This window comes from Salmo salar, chromosome 15 (assembly GCF_965601325.2).
Source record: "Salmo salar chromosome 15, fSalSal1, whole genome shotgun sequence".
Classification (NCBI taxonomy): Eukaryota; Metazoa; Chordata; class Actinopteri; order Salmoniformes; family Salmonidae; genus Salmo; species Salmo salar.
Window position 1 is genome coordinate 91,083,919 of NC_138305.1, and position 22,254 is coordinate 91,106,172.

Here is a 22,254-nt window from a genome sequence, read left to right on the forward strand (position 1 = left end):
CAGGCACAGTACTTATTCTCCCAAACCAGATAAGGAAAGGAGACAATAAAGCCCTTGGAGTTGGATACCTTGTTGAAGAGGACAAACTGTACCTTATGACTTCAATCAATTTCTCAAAGAGGAAAAAGAAGATGAGAGTCGGACAAAATCTCCTTGAAGAAGAGGTGAGAGGGAAAACTCCAAACCCACTGACGAGAAGAGAACTGCTAAGCCAAGTAGCTAGCCTGTATGACCCAATAGGCCTCGTCACATCTGCCAAACAAAAGGGCGCCATTCTTGTCAGAAAGGCGTTTCAAGAAGCTGGAGGCAAAACTCTGACCCGAAACACGTGGGACAAACCTCTGTCTGAACAATTGAGAGAAGAAGCCATCAAACTGTTTGAGGAGTACACACGTCTTAGCCAAATCACCTTCCACAGAAGCCTCACACCAGTCAACTGGCTTGGTAAACCTTGGGGAATAACATTCTCTGACGGAAGTGAGAAGAGCTATGGAGCTGTAGTGTACTTCAGATGGGAAACCGAGCAAGGCATCCAAGTCAGGTTGGTTGAGTCCAATGCAAAACTCACACCTTTGGACCAAAAGGGGGAGGCAGTGAAAGCTGAAATCTGCGGTGCTGTCTGCGCAGCACGACTTCGAAAGTACATTGAAAAACACAGTCATATAGAAATTGAACGATGGCTCCATCTGCTGGACAGTCAAACTGTGGTGGGAGCTATCCAGAGAGACAGTTATGGGTATCAATCTTTCTTCGCGAACAGAGTTGGAGAGATCCAGAAATCCACATCCGTCAAAGACTGGTGGTGGATCCCGGGAGGCCTGAACAGTGCTGACATCATAACAAGACGGGCAGCCCCGGAAGACCTCCAAGAAGATTCCATGTGGCAAAATGGACCAGCGTTCCTGTGGCAACCCATGGAAGAGTGGCCACAGAAGTCAGCCAAAGAAATTGCAGCTTATGCCAAGGAAGGCATAAACAAACTTCAAAGGAAATATTTCTCTGCAGCACTGACCAGAGCGCAGGCCAAGAGAAACAAGAATGATGTACTTCCTGAAGTGGGAGTTCAGAAGGAAAGTCAGAGTGATGCACAGAAAAGCAGGCAAAATAACCCAGATGAACCTAAGACTAAGATCCGAAGACCACCAGCTGGCTCTGCGGTAACAAAACTGATTGACATCAGGAAATTCAGCAGCCTGACCAGGCTGATCCGAGTCACTGCCTGGGTTTGGAGAGCTGCAACGAAATGGAAAGAAGTGTTGACCAGGAATTCAGCCTCAGATAAACCAAAGTGGGAGGAAATTCTTTCAACAAACTGGAAGTCCAGAGGCAAACAAGCTGTACTCACTGTTGGGGAGTGTGAAGATGCACTAAGAGACCTGTTCCTTGCAGCTCAAGAAGGTATAACCTTTCAAGGCACCACTCTCAACAGACTCGCTGTTTACAGAGATGAAGAGACTGGGCTCTTGGTTTGTGGAGGGAGGTTCAAGATCTTTGATGAGGACGAGACTGCTGTACCAATTCTACCATATGAGGCATGGATATCCACTCTCCTAGCCCAAGAGGCCCATGATGCAAACCATGAAGAAATAGCAGGTACACTCCTCCGGATGAGGAAGAAAGCCTGGGTGATAAAAGGCCGGAAGCTGGCTAAAAAGAGAGTTGACAACTGTGTGGTGTGCAGAAAGGCTAGGGCCAGAAAGTGCCAACAGATCATGAGTGACCTTCCACCCAAGCGTATAACACCAGCCAGACCATTTGAGTACACAACAGTGGACTTATTTGGACCATATGAAGTCAAGGACGAGGTGCGAAAGAAAGTCAAGCTCAAGGTGTGGGGAATTGTCTTCTGCTGTATGGCATCCAGAGCTATACACACAGATGTTGTCAGTGACCAGTCAACTGAAGGCTTCTTACTGGCCTACCAAAGATTCACGGCACTGAGAGGGCATCCAAAGAAACTGTGGTCAGATCCTGGAAAGAACTTTGTGGGTGCCAGACCTGCCCTCAAAGAGCTCTACCACTTCCTGGATCAACAAATTACATCTGAGCTTGAAAATGATGCTTCAAAGCATGGAACAGAGTGGAGCTGGAAGATCCACCCAGCAGACTCCCCTCACAGGAATGGTGCTGCAGAAGCAGCTGTTCGCACTGTGAAGCGGGCCTTGCACAATATGAGAGGCGAAGGACTCTTCACATGGAGTGAGTTTCAAACATTTATGTTCATGGCTGCTAACCTTGCCAATGAAAGGCCCATAGATGCCAGGACTCAGAGCCGGGAGGACTGCATAGAATACATCAGCCCTAATTCTCTTCTGCTTGGAAGGACTGGACCTAGGGGAGACTTAGGAAGCTTTGAGTTTGAAGACTACTCCTACAAAAGGTTAAGAGTCATTCAAGCAGAAGTTAACTGGTTCTGGAGGAAGTGGAGTCAGTTGGCTGGACCTAACCTGTTTGTGAGGAGTAAGTGGCACACAAAGCAGCGAAACGTGGCCGTTGGAGACGTCGTCTGGCTTGCAGACCAGAACGCTTTGAGGAGTCAGTATAAGCTTGGTAGGGTCATCAATGTCAACGCTGACAAGGAGGGCATTGTGAGAGATGCAAATATACGAACCTTCCCAAGTTATCCCATCTCAACTTTGAAGCATGTTTGTGGAGACAAAGCAAAGAAACGTTCAACCAAAATCCCTGCTACAATTCTTCACAGGGACGTCAGGCGTTTGGTTGTGTTATTACCTGTAGAAGAGCAGAAGTAAAGCGATCGAAGATGGAGCCGATGTGACCTCCTTGGGTTCAAGAACCAGGAGATCAAGTGGGAGGTGTTGCGTCAAAAGACAGGTATTCATATTCAAGGCGTTCAGATTTTCAACTGATTTCAAAGATAAAACACCAGCAGGGGGCGAAAGAGTGTATGCATTGTGGAACCCATCATTAGCTTGTGTTTCCCTGGGGAACATATATACTGGTGCACCTTTGTGATAGCAGGTGGTGAAATGTTTGGTGGAAAAGCATTTCACTGGAAGTCCTTCACGGAAGAGGAGACTCTCATCCATACACATTCAGCTCATTTAGGATTCTGGAGACTCAACCGGTAGGCACATGGACATTGTTGTGTAAAATTGTGGCCAGTTAGGTGTTTATTTGTGTTGAGAATTGAGACCAATTGTCTAATTTAGTATATAGTATAATTTAGATAATATGACTACATTAAGATTATATATTTAATTTGAAATGACCTTACTTGAAATAATGTATATTTCTTTTTGTGTTTTGCCTTTAAAGGTTATCAACCTAACTAACTAACTAAAGAACTAATTAACTAACTAACTGACTAAAGAAATAAAAGAAGTCAGAAGACAATTGAGTTGTCCCTTGCGTCCTTCAGTCCTTAAAGGCCTTTTTCAAGTTTGGGCAAAGAGCTGCAGTGTGAACCATACACAACTTGACAGTTGATAACCGCGTGGCAGTGAAGACAAAAGGATTAAAGGCCTGAAGTCAGGAAAGCTGTCGTCGCAGAGAGGAATATTGACTGACATCTCAACATGGCGGAGGAAGCTCTTGGAATAACAGTGAAGGAGCTGAAGCAAAAAAGAACTTTAGCTAAAAGCACTTTTACCAAGCAGGCAAACTTCCTCAGCAGAGTCGCAAAGCACATGACTAAAAGAGAACTACAAGAGGGGTTCAAGAAGCTCAAGTCGGAGGCGAGGACGGTCAGTGAGACAAATGACGAGTACAGGGCTGGCCTTCTGGCAGACATTGAAGCTGGAACCGATGAGGGTGAAGAAGCTGAACTGAGCAAGGAGAAGCAGACTGAAGTTGAGAAGACGTTCCAAGAATGCGAAGCACGATTGGATGAGGTCAGGGAGATGGTCCAGTCCAATCTATGGCCTAGATATGGCGAAAATGAGGTGAAGTCTGCAATCCATGAAGCCGAGACAGCCTGTGATGGAGTTGCTCAGATACCCGTTACCGCTGTAAACAGAGATGGCTTTGAGCTACGGTGGGATAGTGTGAAAACACAAGTCCAAAATGCAATCGCAAGCCTAGCAGAGTGGGAGATGTGGATTCCGGTGGCAGAAAAGGAAAGGCTCGGAGGGAGAGTGAAGGATCTGAAGGCATTCGGCAACAACCTTGAAGCAAGGAGGGCAGGATTTCTCACAGCACAAAGAATTGCAGGAGACGAGAGAGACAGAGGGAGAGTGCCGCAGGTGCCCATGCCAGCTCCACAACCGACACTGAGGATAAAGCCAATCTGTCTTCCCAAGTTCAGTGGGTATAAAAGGAACTTCCATCGATGGAGAAGAGACTGGGAGAGTCTGCAAAAGCAGGGGGAACCAACAGGCTCAGTCGAAGTAAAGAGGATCCAACTCATTGACAGTATAGATGAGAGGATATGCAGAGGCCTCCGTTTGTCTTCCTACAACACTGCTGAGGACATGTTCAGGGTGCTGGAAAACAGATATGGAAACAAGTCTACAATTGCCTTGGAGATAATGGAGGATCTGGAGAAAATTCCTGCTTTAAGGGCAAATCAGCCTAGAAAAGTTATCGACATGATCCAAACTATAGAGAAGGCCCTGGATGACCTCACGGAGCTTGGAAACACAGGAGCCATCAACAACCCTCTAGTGATCAGATCCATAGAAAGCAAGTTACCTGACGACATCAAGAGAGAGTGGCTTGTCTTCATGGTTAATCCGAGGAATAATGTCACACCAGATAATCACTTTGAGAACCTTCTTAAATTCCTGAAAACACAAGAGGAAATTCTTGAAAAACTGGAGCAGCTGGGAGTGAGTGAAAGGCCAGAAAAGAGAAATGCTTGCATGGAGAGGAAATATGCGTCCACGCGGTCCACAACGAAAGGAGGCTGTGTTGTGTGTGGTGATGAAAAGCACAGAGAAAATATATTCTTTTGCAAGCGTTTCAAGGAACTGAAGCCGGTGGAAAAGTTGGCTGCTGTAGAAAAGCTGGGGGCCTGCAAGAGGTGCTTGGTCTGTCATGGAGAAGATGATGAATGCAAAGAGGCATACCTGTGCAGGAACAGAAACTGTAAAAAAGACCACCATTTCTTTCTATGCCTGAAGGGAGACTTCAGGAGGAGTGACTCAGAAAGAAGACAATTCAATGTGAGAAGGCATACGCGGACTGAGGAGCAGGAAGAATTTGTATCTAAACTCTCCCCAGAGATGGCGGACAAATTCAAGAGAGCGTTCACCAACATCACCGCAAAGACAAACTGTGGTGAAAAGATCCAGCTTGGAGAGATTGTGTCAGGTGCAGTAGAAGAATTGCCAGTTATTCTAATGCTGCTCGAGGTAACTGCCAATGCAGGACAAAAAATTGGAACCCTGATCGACTTGGCATCAGACACAAATTATATCACCCACAGAGCTGCCAGGAGATTAAATCTTCGAAGTGAAAACATCACTTTAGTCGTCCATGGAGTTGGGGGGGATGGCCATGAAGGTTAAAACCAGAAGATATCTCCTCAGAGTGAGGGTCAAAATGCCTAGAGGCACAGAAAGAGCCCATGAGCTTGTCTGCTATGGTTTGAATGAAATTGCCAACATCCACAGAGTCATCAAACCTGAGCAACTCAAGAAGTTCTTCCCAGAAGTCAGTCTAGGAGATCTGAGGAGACCGGAGAGCATTGAGCTACTGATAAGCCACCGCGAAGGAAGACTTGCTCCGCAAAGAGTGAAGGTGATTGGAGACCTTGTCTTATGGGAGAGCCCGCTAGGAAAGATTGTTGGTGGAGCACATCCAGATCTGTTTGAAGAAGTCGATATGGCCGCGCACAGGTCTGGAACGCACTTTGCTCGATCCATGAGAGCAACCGCTGTCAAGTATCAAGAGATAATTAAAACACAAGAGTTCACAGCTGAAACCAAAAGCACAGTTGCTCGCAGAGAGTTCTTGGATTGGTGGAAATGGGATAGCATTGGAGCAGCTTGCGAACCGAAGTGTGGAGGATGCCGGTGCGGCAATTGTCAACCAGGAGGCAAGGAAATGACTCTGAGTGAGGAAAGGGAGCTGGAGATCATAAGGAAAGGCCTCACGTACATCAAAGCAGATGCTCACAGCGATGAACCGCACTGGGACACAAAATACCCCTGGATTCAAGATCCAAGTGCCCTTCCCTACAACAGGAGTGGGGTTGAAGCCACCTTCTTAAGAACAGAAAAACAACTCAAGAAAGAGCCAGAGTGGAAAATAGCATACACAGCTCAAGTGCATGAAATGGTGGAGAGAAGAGCAGCAAAGAAACTCACCAAAGAGATGATCGCCAGCTGGAAAGGACCAGTATGGTATGTCAGCCACTTGGTGGCGCCAAACCCACACTCTGTCACAACACCTGTGCGACTGGTATGGAACAACAGCCAGAAGTTTAGAGGGGTCAGCATGAATGACCTGCTGCTGAAAGGGCCTGATGTTCTCAATCCCATCCGAGCAGTACTACTCAGGTTCAGAAGAGGTGTCCATGCTGCTCTTGGCGACATCAGGAAGATGTACAATTCGGTGTGGTTAGAAAACCTGGAGATGCATCTCCACAGATTTCTCTGGAGAAACACTGAGGAGGAAGAGATTGAAGAGTATGCCATCACCAGAGTCAACATTGGCGATCGACCAGCAGGGTGCATTGCACAACTGGCCATGAGAGAGACAGAAAAACTGCCCATGTTCGCTCACCTGGAGGAGGAACGTAGGATCCTTGAAGAGGATGCCTATGTCGATGACATCCTGACTTCCCATAATGACTTACAAAAGCTGGACAAGGACACCAAAGGAGTTGAAGAGATCCTGAGGACAGGCGGATTTTTCCTCAAACCCTGGGTCCGGTCAGGCCAAAGTGGGAGGCAGGAGATCGTACCAGGAGAACAAGGAGCGGTGTCAGGCACAGTACTTATTCTCCCAAACCAGATAAGGAAAGGAGACAATAAAGCCCTTGGAGTTGGATACCTTGTTGAAGAGGACAAACTGTACCTTATGACTTCAATCAATTTCTCAAAGAGGAAAAAGAAGATGAGAGTCGGACAAAATCTCCTTGAAGAAGAGGTGAGAGGGAAAACTCCAAACCCACTGACGAGAAGAGAACTGCTAAGCCAAGTAGCTAGCCTGTATGACCCAATAGGCCTCGTCACATCTGCCAAACAAAAGGGCGCCATTCTTGTCAGAAAGGCGTTTCAAGAAGCTGGAGGCAAAACTCTGACCCGAAACACGTGGGACAAACCTCTGTCTGAACAATTGAGAGAAGAAGCCATCAAACTGTTTGAGGAGTACACACGTCTTAGCCAAATCACCTTCCACAGAAGCCTCACACCAGTCAACTGGCTTGGTAAACCTTGGGGAATAACATTCTCTGACGGAAGTGAGAAGAGCTATGGAGCTGTAGTGTACTTCAGATGGGAAACCGAGCAAGGCATCCAAGTCAGGTTGGTTGAGTCCAATGCAAAACTCACACCTTTGGACCAAAAGGGGGAGGCAGTGAAAGCTGAAATCTGCGGTGCTGTCTGCGCAGCACGACTTCGAAAGTACATTGAAAAACACAGTCATATAGAAATTGAACGATGGCTCCATCTGCTGGACAGTCAAACTGTGGTGGGAGCTATCCAGAGAGACAGTTATGGGTATCAATCTTTCTTCGCGAACAGAGTTGGAGAGATCCAGAAATCCACATCCGTCAAAGACTGGTGGTGGATCCCGGGAGGCCTGAACAGTGCTGACATCATAACAAGACGGGCAGCCCCGGAAGACCTCCAAGAAGATTCCATGTGGCAAAATGGACCAGCGTTCCTGTGGCAACCCATGGAAGAGTGGCCACAGAAGTCAGCCAAAGAAATTGCAGCTTATGCCAAGGAAGGCATAAACAAACTTCAAAGGAAATATTTCTCTGCAGCACTGACCAGAGCGCAGGCCAAGAGAAACAAGAATGATGTACTTCCTGAAGTGGGAGTTCAGAAGGAAAGTCAGAGTGATGCACAGAAAAGCAGGCAAAATAACCCAGATGAACCTAAGACTAAGATCCGAAGACCACCAGCTGGCTCTGCGGTAACAAAACTGATTGACATCAGGAAATTCAGCAGCCTGACCAGGCTGATCCGAGTCACTGCCTGGGTTTGGAGAGCTGCAACGAAATGGAAAGAAGTGTTGACCAGGAATTCAGCCTCAGATAAACCAAAGTGGGAGGAAATTCTTTCAACAAACTGGAAGTCCAGAGGCAAACAAGCTGTACTCACTGTTGGGGAGTGTGAAGATGCACTAAGAGACCTGTTCCTTGCAGCTCAAGAAGGTATAACCTTTCAAGGCACCACTCTCAACAGACTCGCTGTTTACAGAGATGAAGAGACTGGGCTCTTGGTTTGTGGAGGGAGGTTCAAGATCTTTGATGAGGACGAGACTGCTGTACCAATTCTACCATATGAGGCATGGATATCCACTCTCCTAGCCCAAGAGGCCCATGATGCAAACCATGAAGAAATAGCAGGTACACTCCTCCGGATGAGGAAGAAAGCCTGGGTGATAAAAGGCCGGAAGCTGGCTAAAAAGAGAGTTGACAACTGTGTGGTGTGCAGAAAGGCTAGGGCCAGAAAGTGCCAACAGATCATGAGTGACCTTCCACCCAAGCGTATAACACCAGCCAGACCATTTGAGTACACAACAGTGGACTTATTTGGACCATATGAAGTCAAGGACGAGGTGCGAAAGAAAGTCAAGCTCAAGGTGTGGGGAATTGTCTTCTGCTGTATGGCATCCAGAGCTATACACACAGATGTTGTCAGTGACCAGTCAACTGAAGGCTTCTTACTGGCCTACCAAAGATTCACGGCACTGAGAGGGCATCCAAAGAAACTGTGGTCAGATCCTGGAAAGAACTTTGTGGGTGCCAGACCTGCCCTCAAAGAGCTCTACCACTTCCTGGATCAACAAATTACATCTGAGCTTGAAAATGATGCTTCAAAGCATGGAACAGAGTGGAGCTGGAAGATCCACCCAGCAGACTCCCCTCACAGGAATGGTGCTGCAGAAGCAGCTGTTCGCACTGTGAAGCGGGCCTTGCACAATATGAGAGGCGAAGGACTCTTCACATGGAGTGAGTTTCAAACATTTATGTTCATGGCTGCTAACCTTGCCAATGAAAGGCCCATAGATGCCAGGACTCAGAGCCGGGAGGACTGCATAGAATACATCAGCCCTAATCCTCTTCTGCTTGGAAGGACTGGACCTAGGGGAGACTTAGGAAGCTTTGAGTTTGAAGACTACTCCTACAAAAGGTTAAGAGTCATTCAAGCAGAAGTTAACTGGTTCTGGAGGAAGTGGAGTCAGTTGGCTGGACCTAACCTGTTTGTGAGGAGTAAGTGGCACACAAAGCAGCGAAACGTGGCCGTTGGAGACGTCGTCTGGCTTGCAGACCAGAACGCTTTGAGGAGTCAGTATAAGCTTGGTAGGGTCATCAATGTCAACGCTGACAAGGAGGGCATTGTGAGAGATGCAAATATACGAACCTTCCCAAGTTATCCCATCTCAACTTTGAAGCATGTTTGTGGAGACAAAGCAAAGAAACGTTCAACCAAAATCCCTGCTACAATTCTTCACAGGGACGTCAGGCGTTTGGTTGTGTTATTACCTGTAGAAGAGCAGAAGTAAAGCGATCGAAGATGGAGCCGATGTGACCTCCTTGGGTTCAAGAACCAGGAGATCAAGTGGGAGGTGTTGCGTCAAAAGACAGGTATTCATATTCAAGGCGTTCAGATTTTCAACTGATTTCAAAGATAAAACACCAGCAGGGGGCGAAAGAGTGTATGCATTGTGGAACCCATCATTAGCTTGTGTTTCCCTGGGGAACATATATACTGGTGCACCTTTGTGATAGCAGGTGGTGAAATGTTTGGTGGAAAAGCATTTCACTGGAAGTCCTTCACGGAAGAGGAGACTCTCATCCATACACATTCAGCTCATTTAGGATTCTGGAGACTCAACCGGTAGGCACATGGACATTGTTGTGTAAAATTGTGGCCAGTTAGGTGTTTATTTGTGTTGAGAATTGAGACCAATTGTCTAATTTAGTATATAGTATAATTTAGATAATATGACTACATTAAGATTATATATTTAATTTGAAATGACCTTACTTGAAATAATGTATATTTCTTTTTGTGTTTTGCCTTTAAAGGTTATCAACCTAACTAACTAAAGAACTAATTAACTAACTAACTAACTGACTAAAGAAATAAAAGAAGTCAGAAGACAATTGAGTTGTCCCTTGCGTCCTTCAGTCCTTAAAGGCCTTTTTCAAGTTTGGGCAAAGAGCTGCAGTGTGAACCATACACAACTTGACAACAACATTAACAATGTCTACACTGTATTTCTGATCAATTTTATGTTATGTCAATGGACAAAAAATGCAATTTTCTTTGAAAAACAAGGGCATTTCTAAGTGACCCCAAACTTTTGAACGGTAGTGTACATGTAGGTAGAGTTAAAGTGACTATGCATAGATTATAAACAGAGAGTAGCAGCAATGTAAAAGAGGGGTCTGTGTAGCCCTTTGATTAGCTGTTCAGGAGTCTTATGGCTGTTAAGAAGCCCTTTGGACCTAGACTTGGCGCTCCGGTGCTGCTTGCCGTGCGGTAGCAGACAGAACAGTCTATGACTAGGGTGGCTGGAGTCTCTGACAATTTTTAGGGCCTTCCTCTGACACTGCGTGATATAGAGGTCCTGGATGGCAGGAAGCTTGGCCACAGTGATGTACTGGGCTTTACGCACCACCCTCTGTAGTTCCTTGCGGTCGGAGGCCGAGCAGTTGCCATACCAGGCAGTGATGCAACCAGTAAGGATGCTCTCGATGGTGCAGCTATAGAACCTTTTGAGGATCTGAGGACCCATGCCAAATCTTTTCAGTCTCCTGAGGGGGAATAGGCTTTGTCGTGCCCTCTTCATGACTGTCTTGTGTGTTTGGACCATGATAGTTTGTTGGTGGTGTGGACACCAAAAACTTGAAGCTCTCAACCTGTTCCACTACAGCCCCGTCGATGGGAATGGGGGCGTGCTCAGTCCTTCTTTTCCTGTAGTCCACAATCATCTCCTTTGTCTTGATCACGTTGAGGGAGAGGTTGTTGTCCTGGCACCACACTGCCAGGTCTCTGACCTCCTCCCTATAGGCTGTCTCATCATTGTCGGTGATCAGATCTACCACTGTGTGTCATCGGCAAACTTGATGATGGTGTTGGAGTCATGCCTGGCCATGCAGTCATGAGTGAACAGGGAGTACAGGAGGGGACTGAGCACACACCCCTGAGGGGCCCCCATGTTGAGGATCAGCGTGGCAGATGTGTTGTTCACTACACTTACCACCTGGGGGCGGCCTGTCAGGAAGTCCAGGATCCAGGTGCAGAGGGAGGTGTTTAGTTCCAGGGTCCTTAGCTTAGTGATGAGCTTTGAGGGCACTATGTTGTTGAACGCTGAGCTGTAGTCAACGAATAGCATTCTCACATAGGTGTTCCTTTTGTCCAGGTGGGAAAGGGCAGTGTTGAGTGCAATAGAGATTGCATCATCTGTGGATCTGTTGGGGCGGTATGCAAATTGGAGTGGGTCTAGGGTTTCTGGGATAATGGTGTTCATGTGAGCCATGACCAGCCTTTCAAAGCACTTCATGGCTATAGATGTGAGTGCTACGCATCGGTAGACAGGTTATCTTATTGTTCTTGGTCAGCTTGAAACATGTTGGTATTACAGACTCAGTCAGGGACAGGTTGAAAATGTCAGTGAAGACACTTGCAAGTTGGTCAGCGAATGCTTGGAGTACACGTCTTGGTAATCCATCTGGCCCTGCGGCCTTGTGAATGTTGACCTGTTTAAAGGTCTTACTCACATCGGCTACGGAGAGCGTGATCATACAGTTGTTCTGGAACAGCTGGTGCTCTCATGCATGTTTCAGTGTTACTTGCCTCAAAGCGAGCATAGAAGTAATTTAGCTCGTCTGGTAGGTTCATATCACTGGGCAGCTCGTGTCTGTGCTTCCCTTTGTAGTCTGTAATTGTTTGCAATCCCTGCCACATCCAATGAGCGTCGGAGCCAGTGTAGTACGATTCAATCTTAGTCCTGTATTGATGCTTTGCCTGTTTGATGGTTTGTCGGAGGGCATAGTGGGTTTTCTAATAAGCTTCTGGGTTAGAGTCCCACTCCTTGAACACAGCAGCTCTACCATTTAGCTCAGTGCGGATGTTGCCTGTAATCCATGGCTTTTGGTTGGAGTATGTACGTAAGGTCACTGTGGGGGGGACGTCATCGATGCACTTATTGATGAAGCCAGTGACTGATGTGGTGTCCTCCTCAATGCCATTGGAAGAATCCCGGAACATATTCCAGTCTGTGCTAGCAAAACAGTCCTGTAGCTTAGCATCTGCTTCATCTGACCACTTTCTTATTGACCGAGTCACTGGTGCTTCCTGCTTTAGTTTTTGCTTGTAAGCAGGAATCAGGAGGATAGAATTATGGTCAGATTTGCCAAATGGAGGGCGAGGGAGAGCTTTGTACGTATATCTGTGTGTGGAGTAAAGGTGGTCTAGATTTTTTTCCCCCATCTGGTTGCACATTTAATATGCTGATAGTAATTAGGCAAAACTGATTTGAGTTTCCCTGCATTAAAGTCCCTGGCCACTAGGAGCGCCACCTCTGGATCAGTGTTTTCCTGTTTGCTTATGGCCGGATAGAGCTCATTGAGTGTGGTCTTAATGCCAGCATCGGTCTGCGGTGGTATATAGACAGCTATGAAAAATATAGACATAAACTCTCTTGGTAAATAGTGTGGTCTACAGCTTATCATGAGATACTCTACACCATGCAAGAAAAACCTCGAGACTTCCTTAGATTTCATGCACCAGCTGTTGTTTACAAATATCCATAGGCCGTCACCCCTTGTCTTACTAGAGGCTGCTGTTCTATCCTGCCGAAAAAGCTTAAAACCCGCTAGCTGTATGTTAATCATGTCGTCGTTCAGCCACGACTCGGTGAAACATAAGATATTACAGTTTTTAATGTCCCGTTGGTAGGATATACGTGCTCGTAGTTCGTATATTTTATTATTGATTGATTGTATGTTGGCTAATAGGACCGATGGTAAAGGTAGATTACCCTCTCGGCAACGGCTCCTTACAAGGCGCCCGGACCGTCGTCCATGATATCTCCGTTTTTTCCTCATGCTAATGATGGGGATGACGTCCTCATTGTGTTTGAACTATAAGAGGTACTGTATTGATGTACCTTGTGTTTAAACTATATGATGTACTGTATCTAAACTTATGTTTCAACTACAAGATGTTCTGTATTAATGTACCTTGTGTATAAAGACAACTTCCTTTTACTCTATTTATGTTTAATCAGACTTCTCTACGAATGTAATATTATTTAGCAGCTCTATACAGATCTCAAGCTTTGCTGAAATCCACCCTCTACCTCAACATCTCCACTCTACTTATAAATCAGATTTTTCTGGATGCATCATCTCTCACTCCAACTTTTCTAATCCCTCTTTCTTTCTCTGCCCCCGCATCCTCACAAATGGAGAAACAGAGAAGGAGGAGGGGGTTGCATAGTGACGGTTGCCGTGAGACCTATGTGGGCGGGGAGGCAGTTGATGGGATGAGGAGCATGGTTGCCATGACGATGGATTGACCGTTAACATCGTTTAGGTGGGTGTAGATGCATTGTGGGCTGTGAGTGACGGACAGTCATCATGACTATAATGCTACAAGTGTGTGCTTCAACAAATCTTCTCAGTGTTTATACATACAGGACATAAATGTATAACACTGGGCAGACTACTGTAGTTAGAGACTAAACTCACACACCCAGTCTCTATTGCAGGTCTGTGTTCCCTTTTACTGTATAAATAGTCTGCGACTTACCACAGTGCACCACGAAAACCAGTGCCCCTTTTATGGAGTGGAAAACATGGACAGTTTGGACACAGAAGTTGGTGACAAAGCCACACAGTTATACACCGAAAGATAGGGACACCACGCTGGCTGCCACATCACACAGGAGGGCACAGATGGCCTTTTCATGTCTGTCTCCCAGCCATATCTAAACATAGGTTGCATAACATCACACATGAAAAAACAACCTAAGCTTTCTAGGCTACTGATGATAACTGTCTGAACATCCTCTTTCTTTGTACTCCTCTCCTCATCTCAGCTCATACTCAAACCCAGGGCAGTTGCCATACCCTATTTAAAGACCAAAAATGTAAAAGTAGGCAACAAAAAACTAGACAAATCATTCCAATCCTGATTAAAATGCAAAGGCTGTTTAGCCTATTGCTTGGCTGGCTTTCGGAGAGTAACTGCCAGCCTGCACGCCTTTCTCTCACTTTAAGAAAGCAGAGAGCAGAGACAGTGCCAGACAGTTTGCTGCCTGAATGGTCAGCCATTTAGGCAGTGCACCGATTGCTTTGAATTTGATGTTAGCCTTTGAACTCGGCCTTGTAAACATGCCAGCTGTTTTATGCATAGGATACTTTCACATTGATGTCGGCAAAGGCAGTGCATCCAATAAGCTAGGGTAAGATAAGCTTCCCCTAAAGTTAATTTAATTAAATTTGTCAAAATTAGCTTTAGAATGACTTGTGCCTATTCATAAATAAATAAAATAATTCAAAATACTACACCAGAAAGCATGAAATGGCCACAGTGTCATTAGGTTATTAAAACAATGAGCTGTGCATTGTTTTAAGCATGCAATTTGGGTAGTGTGCAGGGCAAATAGCCTACCAAATAGCTGATTGTTGAGTTGCAGCGGTCAGTGAAAAGCAGTTAAATAGGCCTAGGCCCAAAGACGCAACTTTCACTTGGGACATGGGGGGACATGTCTACATTCTGAAATTGCATTTTTGTCCCGTCCCCAACCCCCCCGCCCCAATATAATTGGAATGTGATACAAATCGAGAAAACGGTGTGCTTTAAGACCATAAGAAAGGCCTCCAAGCGGTCGGGTAGGCTTTTTGGAGTGTTTACCCCCCCCCCATCCCCCCCCCCCCCCCCCCCTAAAACCAAAGTTGCAGTATGTCTCCAGTCATTAAGTGTAATAGAATTGCATAAAATGTGTTTATAAACGCCACATTTTTCCCATGCAAAGAAAGGAGAAGAAATATCTCTCATTAGACCTACTCTCTGTCACTACACACTCAGGCATGCATTGTTCAGAACTGTCTGTTTTGCTCACAGTGACTGAGTTATATTATTAGCCTAAATTATGACTGCAATCCACTTATCACATTAAGAATAGCAGCCTATCTTACATTACTATGCAAATGGTGAAGAAATTGCTTCCCCAAACTTGAAACTCACACGCTGCCTATGGATGATTGCATTTGAAGTCGGCCTTGTTGCGTCTTGATAACTCCATGGGTGCTACAGCATTTGAATGTTTTTCACATGGTATAACTGTGTATGACTGTGTTTACATAATACACTTAGACACAACGGATGTATGAGTGAAACGTTTGTTGTCTAAATCATGAGGGTGGCCATAGCACAGATGACATCAGAGCCTCATGTCTGATGAATGAGCCTCCTGTAGTCCTGTTACAGTGTTGCTACTGACTGAGGCCCTCTGTGGTGCTACAGGTAGCTTACACTCATAAGGTCCCAACATAGCTCTCTTCGCCTCAGATTCATTTCGGATTAGAAACCGATGGGTGACTTTCTGGGGGAACAGATGTGTGACACCGCAGGTGCTTTTGACAATATGTGATGAGAGGAGAGGAGGAGAGACGTGAGTGGGGAAGAGATTGTTGGCAGTGTGAAACAGTGTCACCTCCTTGCTAGTTGCCCCCTGCAGCCTGTTCCATCGTGTCCCACCTTATTCATTATTGATGGGCAGCCTGCCTGAGTGTGTTGCAGAGGCAGGGCAGCAGCATGTCTCATCGGTCCACAACAGGTCAGAGTGAATGGGACTTTAAAACCACATGAGCTCCCTGCCATCGATGAGAGACCATGATAGTCTATTGATCTGCACTGTGACTGACCACACGTCACTTTAACAGCCTCCTCTCACATGCCACCTCCTTTGTCTCCTCTGTCTCTGTCTGTCCTTCACCCCTCACTTGTCCCTCACCTTTTCCTTGTTCTGTCTCCACAATAGAGCTCACAGACAGACACCGGGGTTGAGAGTAACCCAAGCCTTATGTTTTAGCAATAGTGATAGAATAAAACAATCCTTTCCAAGACCCATCAAAGGAAAACACCACTGACCAGCCTTCCAGAGAGAACAACAACAGACTTTAGTTTATGTAAGCTACACTGTATATACCAAAGTATGTGGACACCTCTTCAAATTAGTGGATTCGGGCTATTTCAGCTGACAGGTGTATAAAATTGAGCACACAGCCATGCAACCTGACAGAGCTTGAGAGGATCTGCAGAGAAGAACAGGAGAAACTCCCCAAATACAGGTGTGCCAAGCTTGTAGCGTCATACCCAAGAAGACTCGAGGCTGTAATGGCTGCCAAAGGTGCTTCAACAAAGTACTGAGTAAAGGGTCTGAACACTTATGTAAAAGTGATATTTCCATAAAAAATTCTAAAAACTGGTTTTTGCTTTGTCATTATGGGGTTTTGTGTGTAGATTGATGAGGAAAAAAAAGAATTTAATCAATTTTAGAATAAGGCTGTAACGTAACAAAATGTGGAAAAGGTGTGAATACTTTCCGAATGCACTGTATATAGCCAAAGTATGTGGACACCCCTTCAAATTATTGGATTTGGCAATTTTAAGCCACACCCGTTGCTGATAGGTATATAGAAATGAGCACACCGCCATGCAATCTCCATAGACAAACACTGGCAGTAGAATGGCCTTACTGAAGAGCTCAGTGACTTTCAACATGGCATAGGATGCCACCTTTCCAACAAGTCAGTTCATCAAATGTCTGCCCTGCTAGAGCTGCCCCGGTCAACTGTAAGTGCTGTTATTGTGAAGTGGAAACCTCTAGGAGCAACAACAACTCCGCCGCGAAGTGGTAGGCAACACAAGCTCACAGAAAAGGAAAACCGAGTGCTGAAGCACGTAGGGTGTAAAAATCGTCTGTCCTCAGTTGTAACACTCACCAAACTGCCTTTGGAAGCAACGTCAGCACAATAACTGTTCGTCAGGAGCTTCATGAGAAGGATTTCCATGGCCAACCAGCCGCACACAAGCCTAAGATCACCATGCGCAATGCAAAGCGTTGGCTGGAGTGGTGTAAAGCTTGCTGCCATTGGACTCTGGAGCCGTGGAAACGCGTTCTCTGGAGTGATGAATCACGCTTCATTATCTGGAAGTCCGACTGACTAATCTGGGTTTGGCGGATGCCTGGAGAAGGCTACCTGCCCCAGTGCATAGTGCCAACTGTAAAGTTTGGTGGAGGAGGAATAAAGGTCTGGGGCTGTTTTTCATCGCTCAGGCTCCTTAGTTCCAGTGAAGGGAAATCTTAACACTACAGCATACAATGACATTCTAGACAATTCTGTGCTTCCAACTTTGTGGCAACAGTTTAGGGAAGGCCCTTTCCTGGTTCAGCATGACAATGCCCCTGTCCACATACTTATGGTAATGTAGTGTATGAACCATCACCGCTATTTGGTGATAATGTTACATCATCAAACAGCTATATTCTAGTAATGATGGAAACATAGATAATATCGCTCTTACTGTACATCATGTCTGAAACAGGAAATGAACACATTTACCCATGAGTTGAATAACTTTCATTGTAGAACTCAGAAGAAGTGAATACTGTGAGAGAACAAACAAATCATTCATTTGTCAGATTCCAGCATTCTTCTGCGTCCTACACTCCATCCACTAATTCCACTCCTCCATCTAACTGACTCTCTGATAATCTCCAACATAAAACCTGTTCCCTCACAGACATTACTCACATACTGATATTGTACATACAGTTGAAGTTGGAAGTTTACATACACTTAGGTTGGAGTCATTATAACTTGTTTTTCAACCACTCCACAAATTTCTTGTTAACAAACTATAGTTTTGGCAAGTTGGTTAGGACATCTACTTTGTAATATCTACAAGTAATTATTCCAAGAATTGTTTACAGACAGATTATTTCACTTATAATTCACTGTGTCACAATTCCAGTGGGTCAGAAGTTTACATACACTAAGTTGACTGTGCCTTTAAACAGCTTGGAAAAGTCCAGAAAATTATGTCATGGATTTAGAAGCTTCTGATAGGCTAATTGACATCATTTGAGTCAATTGGAGGTGTACCTGTGGATGTATTTCAAGGCCTACCTTCAAACTCAGTGCCTCTTTGCTTGACATCATGGGAAAATCTAAAGAAATCCTCCTACATTTCACTCAATCTACTTCCACCCTCGGCTCTATCTATAGACAGGGAACACGACAGGTCTGCTTTCATCACTACTGAATGTAACCTCTCACTGTCGCAAACATGAACTTACTGTAATGAACACTTCCAATAACCCTGATGTATCCTCACATCGCTACATATTTGTCGCCAAACCCACTGGCTCCAGGTCATCTATAAGTCTTTGCTAGGTAAAGCTCCGCCTTATCTCAGCTCAGCAGGTATATTTCATTGTGTACAGTTAACTGTCCATACACAGTCATAGTATCTATAGAAGCTGTTCAAATAGAAAGAAATGCATCAAGGACATAGACTGGAGCTGAGTTAAACAGCCTTCGTAACACAGTAGGTCCTGCATAGTGACTCAGTCATACTGACTCAGTGAGCTCTATAAAAAACACATACAGTGCATACACACGTTTTACATACAATCCAACTGACAATCACTCAACACTTAGTTACAGCATGTCATCTTTGTTGCGCTGTATAGAAAGTTTGGGAGTGAAATCAAGAGTCCTTACCGTGCTGCTGCTGCAGTTAAAGAGAGGTCCCACACAGACTGGTGAAGCGTGATAACAAACACACACACACTTCACAAACACACACTCACATTCTCTCACTCGCCCTTCAGAGCAGCAAGGATATATTCCTTACAGTCTTTTGACAGCTCTGAACTTACTCACCCTGCCCAAACTCTCTCACACTCCCTCCCCCTGTTTCTTTCCTTCTCACATTACCCAGCTGACCGACAGGCAGGCACACACTATTACACAGTGACAAATAGTACAAACACACCAGTCACAACAGAACAGCTAGGAGAGAAAGGGTCAGAGGTGGGATAATTAACTTCTCATTCAAATGGCACCAATGAAGAGATGGAGTCAGGTCTATATAGCTTGATACCTGGTGTATTATGTCACGTCATACTGCATTTCTGCTATACTGTACACTACTATACCTTCATAAGTGTGTGGGTGTGTTCATGTGTAGGCCTAATCAAGTAAAGAAAACACGCATACATCATAAATACACACAGATATCATTTTCTATTGGTCACCAACATTTTATTGAAGATGCCCGTGCCCACAGTTACCGGTCGATTACTGTATGTGTCTCAGAGACACAGTTGAGAAGTACAGTAGGACTACTCTACCATTGAGATTATAATCACTGTGCCCTCTGCTGTCCCGAGGTCTACACTACAACTACATTTACAGTGGTAAATTATGATGGGTGTACATCAGGACCGTTTTTTCAATTCTTCTCTGCACCAATTATGATATGTTTATTTCAGATACAGATCAATGTCCTCTAACATTTCTAAACAAACACAAACAAATACCAGGACATTCAACCCATTGAAATAGTTTTTTTTTTGGTTCAATCTCATTGTGTGATGATAAGATCTAACTTCTCACAGACTTTGGTGGCAGTGTAGTAGCTGCTGAACACAAAGAATGACTAGGCTACTTTAAAACTGAGGAGACAGGTGTGAGATGAGCAGAGAAAATCTAATGATCTCAGACAGTGAGCAAATAAGAGACAGAGATATACAGTATGTGAAGAAAACATTACAGTTCATGAACCAACTACCACTGAGTCATACTTTCTGGTAAATCACTATCACAACAACTATCACACTGAGACTAAAATTCGCATGCAACTAAAGAAGGATCATTCCATTTAAATCCATCCAGACTGGGGCTCTGTCCAGTGTCATTCAACTGGAGTCCCTCATAGAGACTGAGAGTCCGACTCAGGTGATTGACTGAGCTGTCCAGCTTGACTCCATGAGACCAATCAGCTGTCCAGCTTGATGTCAAGAGACCAATCAAAGTGCAGGGTTATCGAGAGGAGGGGCTACTGCACCCTGAGGAGGGACAACAGAACTGATGGGATGCATCATCCTCACACTCCTCACTGAGGAACCAACGGGAATGAGTAAAGCGAGAGACAGACAGAGAGAAAGGAATGGAGACAGGGTGATAGACAGACGGAAAGGGAGGTAGGGAAGGAGATAGAGTGAGGGAAGAAGACATGGAAGTAGGGAGGGAGAGGATGGAGAAAGACAGAAGATACACAGAGAAACAGAGAAAACAGATAGCAAGAAAAAGAGAAAAAGCATGAGATAGAAATACATGACAAAAAGTTGATCAAAGCATACATTGGTGGAAATGATACTGAGAGAAGAGAGGAGCAGGAGGCTGTTGACATGTTCCTGTCATATCCTAAATGTGTAAAAAGGAAACAGTTTTAAGTAAAGTTTCTGTGTCTATGTGTCAGCTGAAGCCAGAGGTCAAGATCATCATAGTAAAGCTAAGGGAGTGAACGTTATTTATAATAATGGTTACATGGAGAAAATCGGACCTCTCTGAAATGAAAATGGATGGCCCTCCCTTCAGCAAAATATCTTTGACCTAAACCCTCCCTAAACGCTTGAAAAATAAACAAGTGACCCACCCTATACCCAAAATAATAATTAAAATAAAGTGGATAGCAGAGAACATGTCTACCATTTACCCTCAAATCTTGGACAGACCAGAGCCTTAGATTTAGACACTGTTTTTGTCCTGTAAGCATTACATGGCAACCCAGGAATTTTGATAGTGCACAGGGCTGCGGGTCAGAAGGTTGTGGGTTCGCAGACCACCATAGACAAGAGTAGGAGTGGAAAGATTGCATGAGTCGTCGATCATCGTATTTGCAGGTTGGAGAAAAATAGCCTTTAATAAAAAATCTCCTGCAATTCTGTCATTTTACATATTAGCAAAATGTTTTTGTATACTACACGTATTACTGAAATTACAGCCTACTCATTCAAGGGTTTTTCTTTATTTTTACTTTTTTCTACATTGTAGAATAATAGTGAAGACATGAAAACCATGGAATCATGTAGTAACCAAAAAAGTGTTTAAAAAATCAAAATATATTTTAGATTTTAGATTCTTCAAAGTATCCACCCTTTGCCTACAGCTTTGCACACTCTTGGCATTCTCTCAACCAGCTTCACCTGGAATGTTTTTCCAACAGTCTTGAAGGAGTTCCCACATATGCGGAGCACTTGTTGGCTGCTTTTCCTTCACTCTGCGGTCCAACTCATCCCAAAGCATCTCAATTGGGTTGAGGTCGGGTGATTGTGGAGGCCAGGTCATCTGATGCAGCATGCCATCACTCTCCTTCTTGGTCAAATAGCCCTTACACAGCCTGGAGGTGTGTTGGGTCATTGTCCTGTTGAAAAACAAATGATCGTCCCACTAAGTGCAAACCAGATGGGATGACGTATCGCTGCAGAATGCTGTGGTAGCCATGCTGGTTAAGTGTGCCTTGAACTCTAAGTAAATCACAGACAATATCACCAGCAAAGCCCCCCCACCATCACACCTCCTCCTCCATGCTCCAAGGTGGGAACCATGTATGCGGAGATCATCCGTTCACCTACTCTTCGTCTCACAAAGACACGGCGGTTGGCACCAAAAATTACAAATTTGGACTCATCAGACAAAAGGACACATTTCCACCTAATGTCCATTGCTTGTGTTTCTTGGCCCAAGCAAGTCTCTTCTTATTATTGGTGTCCTTTAGTAGTGGTTTCAATTCGACCATGAAGGCCTGATTCACGCAGTCTCCTCTGAACAGTTGATGTTGTGATGTGTCTGTTACTTCAATTTCTGAGGCTGGTAACTCTAATGAACTTATCCTCTACAGCAGAGGTAACTCTGAGTCCTCCTTTCCTGTGGCAGTCCTCGTGAGTGCCAGTTTCATCATAGCGCTTGATGGTTTTTGTGACTGCACTTGAAGAAACTTTCAAAGTTCTTGAAATGTTCTGCATTGACTGACCTTCATGTCTTAAAGTAATGATGGACTGTTGTTTCTCATTGCTTATTTG

At 44.9% G+C, this 22,254-nt stretch overlaps 1 protein-coding gene across 3 annotated transcripts in view; it reads right to left on the bottom strand.

Moving 5' to 3' along the window:
* LOC106572434 (IQ motif and SEC7 domain-containing protein 2) overlaps window positions 1-22,254 on the bottom strand; it is an 82,286-nt gene that overhangs the window by 19,629 nt on the left and 40,403 nt on the right. Inside the window, exon 1 of one of the 3 annotated variants that reach the window (XM_082962149.1) lies at window positions 18,890-19,028. The exons of the other annotated variants lie outside the window; for them this stretch is intronic. The gene's annotated coding sequence lies outside the window, so the exon portion shown is untranslated. Of the gene's footprint in view, window positions 1-18,889; window positions 19,029-22,254 lie in introns of those variants that run through there. 3 annotated transcript variants of the gene reach the window in all.